Genomic DNA, 20,263 nt, shown 5'->3' on the forward strand with positions numbered 1-20,263 from the left:
ACACCTATGGTCACTTGATCTTTGACAAGGGAGCTAAAACCATCCAGTGGAAAAAAGACAGCATTTTCAACAAATGGTGCTGGCACAACTGGCGGTTATCATGTAGAAGAATGCGAATTGATCCATTTCTATCTCCTTGTACTAAGGTCAAATCTAAGTGGATTAACGAACTGCACATAAAACCAGAGACACTGAAACTTATAGAGGAGAAAGTAGGGGAAAACCTCGAAGATATGGGTACAGGGGAAAAATTCCTGAATAGAACAGCAATGGCTTGTGCTGTAAGATCAAGAATCGATAAATGGGACCTCATAAAATTGCAAAGCTTCTGCAAAGCAAAAGACACCGTCAATAAGACAAAAAGGCCACCAACAGATTGGGAAAGGATCTTTACCTATCCCAAATCAGATAGGGGACTAATATCCAATATATATAAAGAACTCAAGAAGGTGGACTCCAGAAAATCAAATAACCCCATTAAAAAATGGGGCTCAGAGCTGAACAAAGAATTCTCACCTGAGGAATACCGAATGGCAGAGAAGCACCTGAAAAAATATTCAACATCCTTAATCATCAGGGAAATGCAAATCAAAACAACACTGAGATTCCACTTCACTCCAGTCAGAATGGCTAAGATCAAAAACTCAGGTGACAGCAGATGCTGGCGAGGATGTGGAGAAAGGGGAACACTCCTCCATTGTTGGTGGGATTGAAAGCTTGTACAACCACTCTGGAAATCAGTCTGGCGGTTCCTCAGAAAATTGGACATAGTACTACCGGAGGATCCCGCAATACCTCTCCTAGGCATATACCCAGAAGATGTCCCAACAGGTAAGAAGAACACATGTTCCACTATGTTCATAGCAGCCTTGTTTATAATAGCCAGAAGTTGGAAAGAACCCAGATGCCCCTCAACAGAGGAATGGATACAGAAAATGTGGTACATTTACACAATGGAATACTACTCAGCTATTAAAAAAATGAATTTATGAAATTCCTAGGCAAATGGATGGACCTGGAGGGCATCATCCTGAGTGAGGTAACCCAATCACAAAGGAACTCGCACAATATGTACTCACTGATAAGTGGATATTAGCCCAGAAACTTAGGATACCCAAGATATAAGATACAACTTGCCAAACGCATGAAATTGAAGAAGAACGAAGACCAAAGTGTGGACACTTTACCCTTTCTTAGAAATGGGAACAAAACACCCATGGAAAGAGTTACAGAGACAAAATTTGGAGCTGTGACAAAAGGATGGACCATCTAGTGATTGCCATATGCAGGGATCCATCCCATAATCAGCTTCCAAATGCTGACACCATTGCATACACTAGCAAGATTTTGCTGAAAGGACCCAGATATAGCTCTCTCTTGTGAGACTATGCCGGGGCCTAGCAAACACAGAAGTGGATGATCACAGTCAGCTATTGGATGGGTCACACAGCCCCCAATGGAGGAGCTAGAGAAATTACCCAAGGAGCTAAAAGGAACTGCAACCCTATAGGTGGAACTACAATATGAACTAACCAGTACCCGGGAGCTCTTGTCTTTAGCTGCATATGTATCAAAAGATGGCCTAGTTGACCATCACTGCAAAGAGAGGCCCATTGGACTTGCAAACTTTATATGCCCCAGTACAGGGGAATGCCAGGGCCAAAAAGGGGGAGTGGGTGGGTAGGGGATTGGGCGGGTGGGTATGGGGGACCTTTGGGATAGCATTGAAAATGAAAATGAGGAAAATACCTAATTAAAAAAAAGATAGAGAACAGAAGGAGGGAGGGAAGAGGGAAAGGAGTAAGGACGAGGGAAAGTAGGGAGAGAAGACAGAAAGGAGGGAAAGGAAGAGGGAGGAGAGAAAAAGAAGAAAGGGCAGAAGGAGACACATGAGGAGGAGGAGGAAAGAAAAGGAACAAATAAAAGTTCTGCAATGGTGATGTGGGAAAATTGTCCAGACCTTAAGGACCATCATAATAACATGACCAAGTAGCTTCTCAGCATTACAACTGAAACATAGTTTGACAGATTAGCCCTCAGGATGAACCATTATTTCACTTACTATCCCTGTAGATTAGACCCAAACTTTAGACTGTCATGGCCAAACATTTTTATCTACAAATAAAACACAATCCGCAAAGGAATAGGGTTGTTTTTTAACTACTTAAGAATTTAGATATCTTTTCCTCAAGCACTCTCAAACCATTTTGATTACCTCAAAGGTCTTCTTATTTACATACAGATATGCAGACAGGTATACACACAAGCACACACTTACATGCATATACACGCATGCATACACTTAGCTAGATATACACACACAAGCACACACACACATATGCTCAGACACACACACAAACACATATACATACTCTCAGCCACGCATACACACACACAGAAACATACACACATACACATGTACTAAGCCACACATACACACATATATACTCAGCTATACATTCACACACAAACACACATACATGTACATATGTTTGATATATATATATATATACTCATGCATGCACACACACATACACTCAGCCATATATACTCATACACACACATATGCATGTACACACACATTCAAACACACACACACACTTATTCTTGTTTCCTCCTTATATATAATATTTCCTTCATCGATCCTTATATAAACTTTTAGAGTAAGTACTTCCTTTGAGAAAGCTTTTCACTAGCCCTAGCTGGCCTTTCACTCAGTATGTGGATAAAGTTGACTTCAAACTTAGGTCAATGCTCCTGTCTCTGTCTCTCAATGTTGAGATTTCAAGCCTGAGCAGCCACATCCAAATGCTATGTATTTATGCTTTGCAAATATACAGGAATTTTTATTTAAACTGATTTTAAAATACTCTGAAAAAATAAATGGACAACCTTTTCTTTCTTTCCTCAACAATCATCAGCCTGCATCAGAAACTCCGTCAAGGAAGGAGAGAGAATTTAATACTAATTCAGCTCAGAGCATCCATCAGTGCAGGGTGACTCAGACTTCTGAACTAATTCTGAAGGACTGTTAAGAATATAAAGAGACTTTAAACTTTTGGGTTCCCAGAGAGGAGAGACCATAAGTGCCATTTATCTACAATAAAATTATGTTTGGGGTGATTAATGAATTCTTTCTCCAATAAAGTATTTTAAAAGTCAAGGGGTGAGAGAATATTTTTAAAAAGATAAAATCAAAACAAAACAGTATTTGTTGATAAATGTGTGAGACCCATCTTTTTGAATCACCCATGCCAGAGGGTTTTACTGGCTCGACTAGGAAGAAAACCAATGGACATGCATTCTCATGTTCTCCCAGTGCCTGGAGTTTTACTGCAGGGGAAAAAAAGGGGGGGGGTTACATAAATTATCTAGGATCCTTTTAAATAAATAGATAAACTACAGATTGGTAGATAATAGATGGCATACAAGTAGAGATTTATACAGATATATGTGCCCAAATTCCCAAGCACAGTACATGCCAGGACACATCAGAGTGGATACTGATGGAGCACAAAAGACAAGCTTTGAAAGTAGCAATTTCATCAGTACAATGTCATTTGAACTCTATTTTATCCAAATGATACCAATAATGCATTTTTTCTTGAGTAATTATAAAAGCAGATGGGATCTTATTATAGATTTTTTTTCTCATAGCAACAGTGAGATCAGCTATAACTACGTTGAAATGACCTATAAAACCTGGCACAGCTTGTGCTATACAAGATGTTAACATTTTAATATACTGCACACAGAAATTCAAATGAAATAAAATAAAATGCAGAACTACAAAAAAATGAATACTTGTTAAAAACAAAAACACCCTGACATTAAATATAACCTTCAAATATCTCACACACACACACACACACACACACACACACACACACTAAAATAATACAGTAATGTTCAACAGAAGAACCTCCTCATGTGCATTTTACATTTCACAAATGTGGGGGTAGACCCCCAGGAACTGAGTCAGAAAACTGAGGTTAGGAATTGGCAAGATGGCTCAGCAGCTAAAGGTGTTTGCTACCAAAGAGGACAACCTGAGTTCCATCCCTGGGACCACATTAGTGGAAGGAGAGACTCAACTCTTACAAATTGTCATCTCACCTCCACTGGTGAGAGCCCTGGCATACATGTGCTCACAAAACAAATACACAAAATGTAAAAGGACGAATTGAAGAAGGAAAATGATTTAAAAAGAAATCTGTGGTCAAAAATGTATGTGGACAACTGTGAAGCCCCTGTGTGTTGTGTAGAAACTTGGAGATAAGCATCATTGTGGCTGTGTATGTTCACTGAAGCTCAAGCCTCCATTGAACTTCCATATTGCAAATATCTTCCATACTTAAAATTCTGTGCTGGCACTAGTGGTAATTAATATATATATACATATATGTGTGTGTGTGTATATATACATATACATATACATATACATATACATATACATATACATATACATATACATATACATATACATATACATATATATATATATATATTACATCTGGGAAAGATGTATCAGAAGAAAACAGGGTCCATCTTCCTGAGGATTGTGATCAGTTACAGAGAGAAGGCACGATGAACCATCTTTGAGAATGCTAATCTCATTATCTGTGGCTTTGAACTTGAGAGAGGAAGGTAGGTGTGGACAACTGGTGCAGTTTTTGCTTATTTCTGGGCAGTGATGTGCGAAGCCTGGAAGTGCAAATCATCTCCCAAGCCACAAGGAGCTGAAGGCAGCAGCCCCCACCAACTGTGGCCTTGGCTCCCACTAGGCGGCAGCTCACAGAAATTCTCTGGGTTTAAAGCCAAAGGAACACTTAAGATTTCTGGGAGGAGGCTGCAAAAGGTCTTTCTCAGAAGACGAGAGACATCTTCACTCTTAAAGGGAAACGGAGTTCAGTTTCCACGTATAGCTGCTCCCAGCCACCTGTACCTCCAGCTCCGTGGAGACCTATTGCCTCTGAAGTCACCTGCAATCATACATATAGGCACATAATTTAAAATAATAAAAATAAATCTTTCAAAAAGAAAGCCTTTCTCCTTTCTGATTTGCTTTGCTAAGTCTCCTACAAGCCAATTACAGAAGCAATGAGGTCTTAGGAACTGAAGACCCATCATGGCTGAGACTGACATTGTAGAGGGTGTCATACTTATGGGAAACATGACAGGACATGGCTACCCCTGGCCGCGTGAAGCAGAGCACCAAAAAGAATTGGAAAAGCAAGGTCATCAGCAGAACATATACCAACAAGGGCTTCCTCAAACTTTAAGAGACTATTTTTGTTTTCTAGAGATATATTTTAGGAGTAAATTGTTTAGTAAAGTTACCGCACTATGTAAGAAAATATTCTACAATCTGTAGGAAAAAGAAAAAGAAAGCTAAAGATGTAAGATTATTCCTGAGTGGAAAGGGTTAACTTTGAACCACTAAGTCATTAATTGCTAAGGTAACTTTTCAGACAGACTTTTATGTAGTTCACAAAACCAAAACAAACAGGAAAATAAACAAACGGACACCCAACAAACTTGCTGATAATGAGGGACTGATGCTTAGCATTGTGGGAGACTCTTACACGCATTCACAACCGGCCAGGAAGAACGCAGCAAACCGGAATCTTCTGCGGCAAAGCTTTATTGCTTACATCTTCAGGAGCAAGAGTGCAAGAGAGCAAGAGCAAGAGAGAGCAAGAAAGCAAGAAAAAGAACAAGAAAGCAAAAGAAGAGAGAAAGAACAAGAACAAGAAAGCAAGAAGAACAAGAAAGCAAGAAAAAGAACAAGAACAAGAAAGCAAGAGAAAGAATGGCAAAACCCCGTCCCTTTTAAGGAGAATTATCCTCCGCCTAGGACGTATTACTCCCTGATTGGCTGCAGCCCATCGGCCCAGTTGTCATCACGGGAAAGGCAGAACACATGGCAGGAAAACTGCCCCTGCACGTGTGCAGATTATGTTTACTACTTAGAACACAGCTGTCAGCGCCATCTTGTAATGGCAAATGTGAGGGCGGCTCCCAACAGGAGACAGTGGGTGCATTTGCACAAATGCATGCTGGGAGTTGGAGGAGCCAGCTTCTTGCTAAGCAATTGGCTTTGCATCTCTGGAGAATGGCTACACAAGTCACTGCAAGAACAACAAATCAATAATGTGTGAAATGCATACATGGCAGCCAGCATGTTTTATGTTTTGGTATCAAAAAAAAGGTCATAAGAAAGTGATAAATTCCAGCTTGTGGTTGCTATATTGATAAACTTGCAAATGAGTCAGCCTCTACCTGAGTTGGTACAGAAGCCACAGCTAACAGACATCATCAATTATATTACAGTTAAAAGGCATTCCTTCACACCACAGTGAAATGACACCCAGAGAAAACTATGTTTTCAACAAATTCCCAAATGGACACAAAATGCATCAGAAGAGCAGTAACACTAACATTTTTAGAAAAGGACGGTCTCTAGAGACTAACATATATGTGTCCTACAGTCAGACCTAAGAATGCAGGGTCTCTACTGGACTCTAATAAAAGCTGGTCTGGAATTTTATCTCACTGTCCTGGTGATCAATATTGAAAGGAAGCATACCTGTGTACAGAATTGTATTCATAGATGCCACCCCCCAAACAAACACAATTGTTTTACTTTTTTTCTCAAAATAATAGCATAGTGTGGTTCTAACAATATCTTCTTTCATTTCTGTATGAAGATAGCAAATCAGTACAAAAAATAAAGAACCTGAGGGAAGACCTAAAGACAACTAGAATGGCAGTAGTCATTAAATATAGGAGTTGTGATTCTCGTTTTGAATATATCACCTACAAACTGTGAAGAAGTAGTATCAGCAATAACCTACATCAGCCTGCCAGTCTCCAAGGAAGACCACATGCTGCTTGCAAAAGAGACCCCCTGTTTGCTGACCTGAACCATGAAGTGCTCATGGTGGGTCATTTCTGAAGACATCTTAGTTCTCAAGTCCTGTGTTTACAAGCAGAGAATGCTTAGTTCTAATTTGCAGGGTAACAACAACTCTCTCTCTCTATTTTTTTAAAGCACTATTTTAACAATTGATTTTCTTTTCTTGATAAGTCAAGTTATAAAAGAAAACAGGAAAGATGGGGCTGGAGCAGTAGCTCAATGGTTAAGAATACTTTCTGCTCTTCTGCAGAAACAAGATCAGTTCCCAGAGTCCACGACAGGTGGCTCACAAACAGCTGTAATTCTATTTCTAGTTCTCTCTTCGGATCTAATACCCTCTTCTGGCCCCTATGGGCACCTACACATGAGGCATACATATAGACAGAAACAAACACATAAGTTAAAAACCATCAATCAAAACAAGATAGTCATTTCTTTCAAAAGTTAATGTTATGACATTGTGAAATATACTCAAGCAAATATTTAAATCTCTATTAAGCCTACATGGCATATATATCACATTGTTTACCCATTTGGCATATGTCTTTTTCTAGATGTAAATTTATAGACAAAAGTTAAAATTGAATGCATGTTAACCTAATAAATAATAGATGACTGTCTGACCTATGTTACGGAATATAGTATCCAACCTGGATAGAAACTTGTTTAAAATATGCTTTCTACTCAAAAATGACACAAAAACCTCCTCCTTTTCAGAAGCCCTACCATTTGATTATGAGTTATAAATTCACAATAATTAGTGTCTAAAGTGCCTGCATTTGAATGTAAAACACAATCAGAATTACTAAGCAAAGTGCATCAACCATATTAATTTGCAGGGCTGCTGGAAACTATAAATTCAGAAGAAAGTAATCAATTCACTGGGAAAATAATGTTGATCTCTGAGCCTTATATCATATTCATGCCAGGATTTTCCATTGCCACCAGTCAGAAAGAGAAATATAGCATATGAGGCAGCAGAAACCAACAGTCAATCTTAAATTGAAGCAATCTTTGCATATGGTTTCCTAGAAATATTTAATATACCAAGATACTAAATGGTGCGGAATAGTAAGAAAGACTTCCCCACATTGCATACTTCCCAATTTGGACAATGAAATGATTTACTACCTCCTCAGTTCTTTCCCTCTTCCCTATACCCACCCCTCCTTTTCTTCCACCCAGAAAAACAAAGACTATCTATAACATTATATAAGTTATGTAGCAGATGATTTTCTTTTTTGAAGTAATAGAATTGGAGATGTATATAGCTTCTTAGTTTGCACTTCTGTTGCTGTCATAAAACACTCACTAAAAGGAACTTGGAGAGGAAAGGGTTTATTACAGCTTACAGTTTACCATGAACAGAAGTCAGGTCAAGAGTTCAGGCAGCACTCAGGAAGCAGGAATTGAAGTAAAGCTATGGAACATCTGCCCAGAGATAGTACTGGACACAGTGTTCTGGGTCCTCCTACATCAATCATTATTCAATAAAAGGCTCCCATGGTCTTGAGTGATGGGGACATTTTCACAGTTGAGGTTCCCTCTTCCCAGATGATTGTGTCTTGTATCAAGTTGACAGAAAGAACAACAACAAACAGCAACAACAAAGACCTAACAGCCCATCTGATATATGCATCTTTCCCCTGTCCACTAAAGAGACCAACAGTGTACTGAATCATGGAGTTCACACTTTAAAATCTAGACAAATGCTGGGCCAGGCATGATGCATAAAGGAGTGGGTAGCTTTGGAAAGAGACAGTATCCTGTTGTAGTAATGCCTCCCAGTCTTCTCCAGGAACTGATGGGAGCCAAAACTAGGCTCATCAAACCATCTTCAATCACCTGCCTTTTGAGGAGATCATTATAAAAGGTTTCAAGACACTTTTCTGGATGTTATAGGCAACTCCTTTAATAAATATTTGGAGATGGTTTCCTTCAGAAAGCATGGACATGTTTTGAAATGATTGAATTGAACTCTAACAAAAGGAAGCTGAGATCAGTAAATTAAGACCTGTATGGAATCTTTTACACACACACATTTATTACAAGGAAGAAAAGACAAAGAGTCATAAAAGCACATTTCTAGATATGTGACAACATGTTTAAGAAGCTGGGAATAGAACCCAGATAATTTGACATTTCTACCCCCTCTATTACATGAAAGTCACTGGATATACAAGCAATGCCCAATTCAAGCCTACTTCATCTGACTTCATCAGGACCAGACTCAAAGCTGCAGAGAAACAAGGATTAGTTTGGTATGAGCATGCACCTGGCTGAGTTTTCACTAAGTAAACTAAATGTTTATGTATTTTCAATTTATACAGCTCAATTAATATGGAGAGGTTGATGAAAAGAACTCGTATTCCTCCCCATACAGTGACCATAAGCTATCTATGGGTAAAAGAAGAAGAAGAAGTAAAAGAAGGAGGAGGAGGAGGAGGATTAGGAGGGAGGGGGAGGGGAGGGGGAGATGGGGGAGGGGGGAGGAGAAGAAGAGGAGGAAGAAGAAGCCTTGATACTGAATACTAATGACTACCTGAGTAAGTATCATTCTTCAACATATATCTGAGGAGACACCAGAGAGATTTTTCCTTCATCAAAGTTAATGATAATTATCCAGCCCATTAGCAAGTAGGTTGTTTAGAAGCAATTAGAAAGTGTTGTCGATACGTTTTGCCTTAAGTTCCAGGCCTGTGTGAGTACTCTGCCCCTTCACCAATTGCCAATTGTTTCTTCTAATTATCTTCTAATGCTACTACTGGTACAAGAATTAGTGCTAGAATCACTATGCTAGGTTGCACTCTGGGTTAGGAGAGTGGTGAGGAGTTTGAAGGACTTTACATTCACTTCAGAATAGCTACTATGGGGAAGACATCTGTGAGTACCTCTCCCTTCCTCAGAATCCTCAAGAAACTAACCCATGAGCTTCCTACCACAGAAGCCCTCTTCTCAACCCACATCACTGGAAAGAGAGGCCTATTGGACACGCAAAATTTATATGCCCCAGTACAGGGGAACGCCAGGGCCAAAAAGGAGGAGTGGGTGGGTAGGGGAGTGGGGGTGGGTGGGTATGGGGGACTTTTGGTATAGCATTGGAAATGTAAATGAGCTAAATACCTAATAAAAAATTAAAAAAAAAACAATTCCATCATTATCTTTTCTTCTAATACGGAAGCACTGATGGCTTTCTGTTACCTCCTTTAAATTGTATATCTCAGTCTTCCTTGCAATAATATCTCTTCACTACATTCTCACCATGCATCCCTTTGTTTTATGGCCCCTGCACTGCATACAGAGCTGTTCAACAAGCTTTATTTTAAAAAGTAAAATATTTATTATGATCCCTTTGCTGGTGAACTTTCTAAGCCATGGTTTAATGTCCCATGGTTTCCTCTGACTATCAAAGGGCGATATGATCTCTCATGAATTCTTGGGCTTTCAGCAGATCCTTGGATCAAATTGATAAATCTCAATGTAGTACACCCATCAAGTGCTCTGTGGATGCCTGCAGTTCAAATGAGGCCACACCCTCCAAAGGGTTCAACTTTCTCTCCTCTGTCTACTGTGCCCCACTCATCTGCCCAGATCTCCTATGACTCATCTGCCCAGACATCAGGTAATATTCTCGTTCTCATTTTGTCAAGCTGCATATGGTATTAACTTGTATATAATGTGCTGCCCTATTCTTCAACAAATTTATCAATAACTGTGTGTTCTGTAGTCTTATTCTAGTGTTTTAGGCATTTCTCTTAATTTGAAAGTTACCTGGCTTTATTATTGTCTAGTTTAAAGTCTGAAAAAGAATTTTAGTCTGCTGACAAGTATGAAAAAGTAACAAGTGAGACATCTATATAACTCAGCAGGCGAAAGCTCTTACTGCTATATTTATTCTGTTTCTGGAGCCAACAGGATGAGAGGAGACAAAAAGACTCCTGAAATAATTTCCCTTTGACTGCCAAACTCATGTTGTACAACACATGTGTTACACACACACACACACACACACACACACAAATAAATATAATGAACAACTTTAAAATAAAGAGGATCGCTAGTGAGGTCTTTAAAGAATACACCTGATTGCTAAGTGCTGGTGATGATCTCAAAGCCAAACCCATGGAGGCCTGTGCTCTGCTCCCCAGCTGTATATCGAGCACCTAGAATGCACATTCTGATTAAATAAGATAACTCTGCACTATGCTTTATGATTAATAATGAACAGAATCAGGTTATCCTATAGTTATTTTCTATAACCACCAAACATTTTAACATTCTGTGTGAAATTGTAAGGGATTTCAGTGACTCAGAGAGGGTTGGGGGAAGGATTGTAGGAACCAGAATGGTGGAGGACACCACATGACCATGATCCACAGAATCATATGGACTCACAGACATGTAGAGGCAATCACAGAGCCTGTATGTGTCTGAGCTAGGTTCTTGGCATGTATGTTATTGTTATAGCTTGATGATCTTGTGGGACTCCTAACATTGGGAGTGGGCTTGTCCCAGACTCTTTGTGTGTTCTTGGGATCCTTTTCTTCCAATTAGGCTGCCCTACCTAGCCTTGATATAAGGGTTTGTACCTAGTCTTACTTAAAATTGTTATGTGTTTATACCTGGGAGGTCTACCTGTTTCTGAAAGGAAATGGAGAAGTGGATCTTGGGGAAGGAAAAGTGGAGGAAGGGGCTGGAAGGAGTGGAGGAAGCAGAAACTGTAATATGGATGGAATAAATGAGAGGAGTAGCAAAAGTAATCCTCAGTGGGGTGAGGTTCTACTTCACCCTTGTTCTCAAATAACTGCTGGGCATTTTTGTACATGTTATAGCCTGTTTTAACTCCCAAATAAATACACGGTGTGATGGTTTGTATATCCTTGGACCAGGGAGTGGCACCATCTGAAGGTGTGGCCTTGTTGGAATAGGTGTGACCTGGTTGGAATGGGTGTGTCACTGTGGGTGTGGGTATAAGATTCTCACCCTAGTTGCCTGGAAGTCAATCTTCCACTAGCAGCCTTTGGATGAAGACATAGAACTCTCAGCTCTTCCTGCGCCATGCCTGCCTGGATACTGCCATGCTCCCACCTTGATGATAATGGACTGAACCTCTGAACCTGTAAGCCAGCCCCAATTAAATGTTGTTTTTTTATAAGACTTGTCTTGGTCATGGTGTCTGTTCACAGCAGTAAAACCCTAACTAAGACACACGGAGACCTTATATATTTATTAACAAGCTGCAAGCTTGAGCTCAGCTGGTTCTGAGCTATTCTAACACAACTAGGCTGCTAATACCCAGACAAGTGTCCTATTACTTGTCAATCTGGTCTTGCCCTAGCTCGCTCTGGTCCACGTGTATCCTCATGCCAGCTCTCTTAGTTCTTCCTCAAGGCAATTCCTCTTGTTCTCTCTATGTCCTCTCTCTACCTTGTATCCTTATGGTTCTTTTCTCTCTTCTTTAGACCTGGGACCCCTGGCTGGGATTGGAAGTCTAGCCTTTCTATCTCTTCTGCCCAATCATACCGTGAATCAGCTCCTTATGGACCAATCACAAATGATGGAAAACCAATTTTTATATAACATTGAGACCAGAGATGCTTAACCATGCCATCATCTGGACTCTAGACAGATAGATGTCTGGGCATGGAAATTGGCATCTGAATCCACAATTCACAAGACCACACCCCAATAAAGAATACACTTTTAGAATGGGAAGAAGAAAAAATTGAGAGCTGTCAATATTGAGACGACAAATATACTTTGTTGGAGCCATGGTACTTTCTGCTGAAATTGCATACCCTGTCAGAGCAATGCGTTCAGTCTCAGGATGCAGCTTGGAATGAATAACAAGCTTAACTCTCCACCAAAATTTTAATTTGCTTGTGCCTAAGGGCTAATGTTTCTAATTCTCTTTTAGGTTTTATTCTCAGCTATTCTACCCTTCTGCCTCCAAATTCTGCCTCTAGCTCTAAATTTATTTTCTTACAAATGTGTCCATTATTTTGGCCTCAATTTCTATCTATATGTGCTACACACTACATTTTGGACTGCCTTTCATTTGTGTTCATGGGAAACTGTTGGTTTTTTTTTTTCTTAAAGTTTAAAAAGTTGAGTTTTTAAACTTTTGTCTAGAATCAGAATTTGAGCAAAGTTACCCATCTCTTCAAGTAGAGAGTAAAGATTTGCCTAGTGCCATGTCACCATCCATCTGTTTTTGGATTTACTGCCATTCTTGAACCCCCTGGGAGTAACCAACAGGAACTTAAGGCTTAAGCCTTAAGCCATGGGAGGAAGAATGCTTATGGAGATGACTTCATTTCTTCTTCACCTTTCATTTCTGAATTTTCCTATCAGGGAACATCTATGATCTGGGCTTTCCTCCTGAGTTTCTCTGACCAACAGCATATAAGAGAGCTGGAAAGCATAACACATAGACATCAGACCTTGAGAGGCCATACATATTTTCCTTTTGGCTTTCTTCTGCTCTGTGAATGCAGGCATTGACCACCCAGCCCTTGCTGAGATACCCTATAAGAGTTGGTTCAGCACAAGGCATTGATGAGCAAATCAATCAGCTTACAGTAATTAAATAAATAGTAGCCAAAAGAATGGCTATGTATAGCCAGCCTCCATGTGCATGATAACTAAGTAATGGTCATTGCTTAAAGTCACCATTTTGGTGATTCATTGTGGTATAGTGTTTCTTTACTAGTCTGACAAATACATCAGGGATGGATATTCTTTCCACTGAAAAGTCAGAAAAGTCAGTGCTCTATGCAAAGCAAAGTCACAATGAGCAATATAAGAGGAGTTCAGTATTCAGAAGGTGCCTAGTTTCACTGAAGAAAAAAAAAATCTATGGCCATGTTTCAACCCCAATTCTGGAGCTTAGAACAAGTCCTTCAGGACTCTGCTTCTATGCTGGTTAGTTTTTGGTCAATTTGCTAAGAACCAGAGACATCTGAGAGGAGGGATTTTCAAGTAAGAAACTTCCTCCATCAGATTGTTTCATAGGCATGAGTGTGGGGCATTATCTTGATTTAATGATAGTTATAAAAGGTTATGACCCACAGTCAGTGGTGGCACCCTTGGGCATATGGTTTTGTGTTGGATAAGGAAGCAAGTTTAGCAAGTCATGGAGAGCATGTAAGAAAGAAGCAGTCTTCCATGCTTTCTGTTCTAGTTTCTGCCTTGAGTTCCTGCTTTGGATTCCTTCAGTTATGGAAGATGACATGTAAGCCAAATATACCTTTTCATACCCATAGTTTCTTCTGGTCAGTATTCTATTACAGCAATAGCAACCTTATTAGGACCACTTCCCAGAGATTATGCAATTCATTTACTGGATCTTGCTTCCTTTTTGGAATCTCCCTGAATAATATTCCCAAGATCCCATCGCTATATAAAAGTCTAATCCCAATACTACTGCTTAGAAAAGTCTGCTGTCTCTTCTTGAGACAGCAGTCTTTGCCTTGATTTAAGTGTGTGTGTGTGTGTTTTTTTTTTTCAGTCCTTCAACAGTTTTGGAATTGTCGGCCCATTTTCCTGAATAACAGATGATAGTTCAAATGGATAGACAAGTTCAGTCTTTGGAAGTTAGATATTAACTTGCTGCGGCAAAGTTATGGAGGAAAATATCTTGTATAAAAACATTTCTTGGCCATTTTTTTTTTACAATTTGGTATTAAAAATTGTCCCCTAGAAAATGTCACTGGTAACTTTAGGATGACATCCTTAGAGTGAGCCTTCTCGATTGTGCTTGGCACAGACTTAATATCTTAGCACTGTTCATCTTGGCTGTATTCTGTGCTTGTATGTTCCAGGCAGCCAGAGAAGGGAGGAACATTAGCATAAGGAAAACCTGGACTACATAGCAAAGCCCTATCTCTAAAAAAGCAAAACAAACAGAAGAAATTTTATTACTGCCCATCACTTTCTTTCAGGTTGAAATGGAAGGGAGCACAGAAACCCCACAAGAGCTGATTTCTATGGAGCCTACACTCACAGCCAGTTCCTCTGTTCTTCACTAGTGTGCAAATGGCAGCCCTAATGCATCTGAAGCTGCCTGGTGTTACTATAGCACACAGCACACAGCACACAGCACACAGCACACAGCACACAGCACACAGCACACAGCACACAGCACACAGCACACAGCACACAGCACACAGCACACAGCACACAGCACACAACACACAGCACACAGCACAAAGCACATTAAGGCATAATTCAGTGTCTGCTCTCTGGTGAATATGTGGCTAGAGCAGTCTTTGGCTTCTGAAAATGACTCTGTCTACTATGCTCATGCAATAATAGTGCAAGTGTTTTATGACTTTGTGTTCTCTAGTATTTATGCTATGTATTAATCTTTCCACAGTTGGCCATAACTAAACTTTTCTTTGTTGTTAATTTTCATTCGAATCTTCAAGTAGATTTTGTTGACCATTCCCCTGTTTTTAATCATCCTGGCTGAGTCTAGAACAAAGTTGGTTTCACTGAAATGATTTTGGATAGCATCTACTATATCTATTGGTGCCAAAGAATAATAGTTTTAGATAATATTAGGCCTTTTTTCCAATAAGACATTTCTCAAATAATATTTTTTTGTCACAAAACTTAGCTCTTTCAGTTTCACACTGTGAACCAAAAAAAGAGGACAGAGTAAATTGCTAAATTTTCTAAATGGATCCCTAAGAGAACTACTGTTTTGCTGTATTTCACGATGCTCATTTTTCCAAATGCATTCTTCATGGCCTAGCAGCTGTCTCAAAATTACACCCAGGACCCATATAAGGATGAGTTAGCTGTCCTTCTTCCATTTTCCTGGCACTTCTACCTTCTTATAGAACTATGACTCCATAGTGTCAGCAATTAAGAAAAGAGAAGGGTCAAACTGGAAAAGCTGGCTCCAAGAGTTAAGAAAAGTACATTTGAGTGAAGATTTTAGTGTGTGTGTGTGTGTGTGTATGTGTGTGTGTATGTGTGTGTATGTGTGTGCACATGTGCAACTACATTCACCAGGCCTACTATGTGCAGAAGCCAGAGGTAGACACTGAATGTCTTCCTTTGTCACTTTCTATGTTATTTTCTGCATCTCTCACTGAACCTCATTCACCATTCATTCAGCTCAACTGTCTGGCTGGAAGCCTCTACCTTCTCCACACTCAGTACTGAGGATTCAGATGCGCAGGATCACTCCATGTAGGCATTGGAGGTCCAAACCCAGGTCTTCATGCTTGCAGTGCAAACATTTTTCCCAATGAACTATCTCCCCAGCCCCTGAAATTTTTGGTGTAGACTTTTCATTCCTAAAATTTTCACTTAAAATATCAGAGATGATAAAAGGCTAATGTTTAAATTATTTAACTGCCCCTAAGGCTTTTTTTTTTTACAAAAGCTGAGATATTAAATAATTCTGTGCAATTTTTAATAATTAGTACTTGTCCCATTATCTCTTTATCCTTTATTAAACAATACCAATGGCTTCTGCACTGCCTTGATATACTTAACAAAGGGTAGTAATTTTATATTAGCATCACAAAAAGAATGAGCCCTCCCTATACTTGCTGACATCTATTTAAAATGCAAACTGACATTGTGATCAAGCTGCATGCTCCTCTAAGTTACTCCACATTATGTAGAATAGTGGGTTTTCACACTGCTTTCCCTGTGAACTCCCAGTTTACAAACAGTTTTGAACTCCATTCTAAGGATAGAGGAAGACACAGCACCATTATGAACATGTGAATGGTACCACCTGTTCTGAACTACTCACAGGGCACAGGCTAGTAGTAAATGATGTATTTCTGAGAATAGAGCATAACTGTATAAACTCATCAGGACAAACTGAGATCATAGGGACACATGGTCAGATTAGAGAAGCCAGGCCCAAGAACTTATCAGACATGCCAGACAAAGATGCCATCAGCATTTGTGACATATTGATATATTTTTGATCCTTCTAGTAATAAACATGATGTGTTTCCATGGAAGTTGTCAAATTCCTAAGGGACTGAAAAGCTATTTCTGAAGACTGTCATTAATTTTCTAGAAACTTATCATGAACATGTAAAAAGTAGCATTTTGCAAATGCCGAGTTGTCCTCTTTATTATAAAAAGGACCTCTATGTACCTAACAGTCCCAATTCTTCAAATGAGCTCGTCTTCATTCTCAGGAGCTGAGCCTTTTATCAAATTAAGCAAAAAATTGATTTACTTTACTTTTTAAACTTACCCTCTTCTTTTTAAAGAGTTAAAAGATAATTTTTACTCATTATTTCTTTGAAAAAGGATTAAGGCTCCAAAATTTCTGTGTACTTATGAGCAATTAATTTTACATAGCACCTACATTAAAAAAAACATAAAATATCACTATAGTCAAATAAACAAAAATATAATTGGCTATTTTAGATTTCATTATATGCTTAAAATTTTAAGATAGAGTGAGCAGCTCTTAGACTCAATCTATAAAAATATGCTCATAGAATAATAACTCATTCCTGTGTTACTGGTTTAGTTTCAGTACCAGCCATTAGTTGTGTGAAATTTTGCCTTAAAGCAATAATGCATGATTTATCCTTGATGTCTTAATGCACTTGAGTGGTAATTGAGCTCCGGCTTCATGTTGACTTTAATACAGAAAAGTATTTCCTTCCTGTTCTATCTTTGTTTTAGCTTTGTTGGTGAGATTTTTAAGTTTTAGCTCAGTGGGCATTCTAATCAATTTGATAATTCTTAAAGTTACTTCCTACAGTTCATAGCTTCAGGGGCAAGCAAGCTTCAAGAAACCATTCATTCAAGGGGCAAAGGAGCCAATGGCAACAGTTAGCAAAGGACAGATGAGCACACAGTGTAATGCCATAGACTATAGCAATCAGACCAGCAAGATGAGGACCAGGGCAGCTGTATGAGGCTCAGTGATCAGAGCTGATTCAGCACATGGCTGCAGGAAGCCTATCTCAATACATATTCCTAGGTCTGATTTTATTTTTCCTTTCAGAAACTTGGTCATTATCAGAATTTGTGGAGAATTTTTAATGTTAAAAGACTTCACAGATCCAGAAAAGCTTCTAGACCATTCAAATAAACCATGAGAACAAGCTTCATGACTTACCATTAAGGATGCTATTGCTCTCTCACTAGCAAGTCCAGCCTTTCTTCCTTGGCAGGGTATGTGGGCTCCCTACCCACAGCAGCAAACTGTTAATCAGAAATGTTGTGGTTGTAAAAGTAGTCTGATACAACTGGGAAAAAAAAAGATGTGGTTTCTGTATGAGAATCCACCTTTTTGTGTTGTGGGTGAGGGAGGGGAGGAGTTGCCTAGGATACAGAATACACAGTGCAAGTGAAAAAAGAAGAAAGACTGTGAAAAGAAGTGGGGGGAGAGACAGAGAGAGAGAGAGAGAGAGAGAGAGAGAGAGAAAGAGAGAGAGAGGGAGAGAGAGAGAGAGAGACAAAGAGACAAAGAGACAAAGAGACAAAGGGAGACTCACTCAGTCTAGGTCTTGAACCATTTCTGCCTAACAGCTCTTCCAAATGCTAAGTATGGCAGCCAGGACAGAACTACCAGCAGACAAGAAGTGAATCCAAAATGAGAACGAGCTGACATTCTGAAAGAATTCTAGTGTCAAAAATTAGCTGAAGAATGTTTATCCATTAGTAGATCACTGTTTTATTTACCCAAAATGAAATGTGGATATAACATATGTCATCTCCCAAATCTGCTGAATTAAATATGCTCAAAACTCTACTTAAGAAATTTAAAAGATGCTAAGTTATTTTCTTATTTATTAGTCTCACAGTCTGACACTGCACATCTCCAGCTGGAAGGAACTGAAAACCTGACACCAAGGTGCCAGACTGAAAGGCAGATGGTGATTTCTAGCAACTAATGCCCGGCTGCTGGTGAATAGTGAAAAAATTTATCTGGGACCACCTTATACCTTGATGAATAAAGCATCCCACATTAGATTTCTGGAGCTTTCTATAAGAAAAAAATCATATTTATTTACAGAATAGAGGAAAGGGTGAAGTGTGTGTGAAGTGTGGGACCACGTAGAGACTAGAGGGAATTCTCTAATCCATTTCTTTAGACGGGCTGGCAGCCCTTTCTTTAGAGAAAAAAAAAACTTTGCAGGGTTTTTAAATATTTAATATACATGACTGCTTTATAGCTCAAGGAAAACCTGTGGTTCTTTATTGCCAAATATTTCAGAGCTTATCTCAACTTCTATGGAATTTTTTTTAAATGTGTATTATTTCTAAACTATAAGAGTAGATAAAAAAAATCAGTGACTTGGGGCAACAGGATAATTCTTCGCAAAATTAAAAAACTAAATATTAAAACTTTAGTACCACTGATTTTTTCAGCTGAATGAAAATGTTTTTTGTTACTGAGACTTACTCATTATCATTTCATTAATATGTACTGGGTGACCATCCAACATGACATTTTTGAATTTAAAAGTAGGGGAGTCAAATAGTTATGTGGCCTCTGTTGTCAACAATGAATAATTTAGTGTAGACAGAACAATCAGACAGATGTGATGGCTTGTCAGGAGCCGTGGATTTCTATGAGGGTGGAGAGAGCTCATTCGAATGTGATGATGCTAAAAACGTTAAAGGAGAGAAAAAACTGTGAAAAGTCTCTCATGATGGTCAGGTTATACATTTGAACCACTTATATTATCAACTTCATTAAGTTCTAACTTATAATGTATATTGTCTAGGAAAATGAAAGAAACAATTTAATCTTAACTTTCTTATACCTATATTACATACTATATTGTTTATAAAGTAATTTTTACCTATGGTTAAAATGATTATTCAAATATTTTATGATAAATAGACAATATAAATTTCCTAAGCTGTAGTACATTTTAAAAATAAAATACCTAATTCCATAGGTTCAGCAATGGTGGTGGCTCCAGAGCAGGTCTCTATCTTCTTATTAAGCAATCATATCTATTACACCTCTGTGTATTTTAGTAATATTGTAATTCAAAACTCTGATTGTTGAAGGGGAGGTATACCATGCTCTTGAAGACCCCTCTGATTTTAATACATCTTACAGACTACTCAAATGAAAAATGGCCTGAGTAAGGAAGACAGAACGGAAGCCTGTGTGGAGATGACTCTCCACACATTCGTGGTTGAGGCAGGCTATGTACAGTCATGTACAGAACAGCAGAGAGAAACCTAGAGCTACATGGCTGCACAGGTTCCACTGCTACTACTGCTCTGGTTGGTCTAAAACACCTCCTAAGAGAAGTAAGATTTACCGTGCTCCAGGTGATTGTCATACACAAGCATAAACTCTTGCTGGTGATTTGAGTGGGAATGTGG

At 38.9% G+C, this 20,263-nt stretch overlaps 1 long non-coding RNA gene across 5 annotated transcripts in view; it reads right to left on the reverse strand.

Annotated features, from left to right (window-relative positions):
- Gm31847 overlaps positions 1–18,499 on the reverse strand; it is a 210,071-nt gene extending 191,572 nt beyond the window's left edge. For all 5 annotated transcript variants that reach the window (XR_871016.1, XR_379712.1, XR_379711.1 and 2 more), the window contains exons 1-2: positions 18,412–18,499; positions 18,033–18,118 (exon numbers count right to left, since the gene is read on the reverse strand). This is a non-coding gene — a long non-coding RNA (predicted gene, 31847). The remainder of the gene's footprint in view (positions 1–18,032; positions 18,119–18,411) is intronic.
- Positions 18,500–20,263: the final 1,764 nt, after the last annotated feature.

This window comes from Mus musculus, chromosome 9, assembly GCF_000001635.26.
Source record: "Mus musculus strain C57BL/6J chromosome 9, GRCm38.p6 C57BL/6J".
Lineage (NCBI taxonomy): Eukaryota > Metazoa > Chordata > Mammalia > Rodentia > Muridae > Mus > Mus musculus.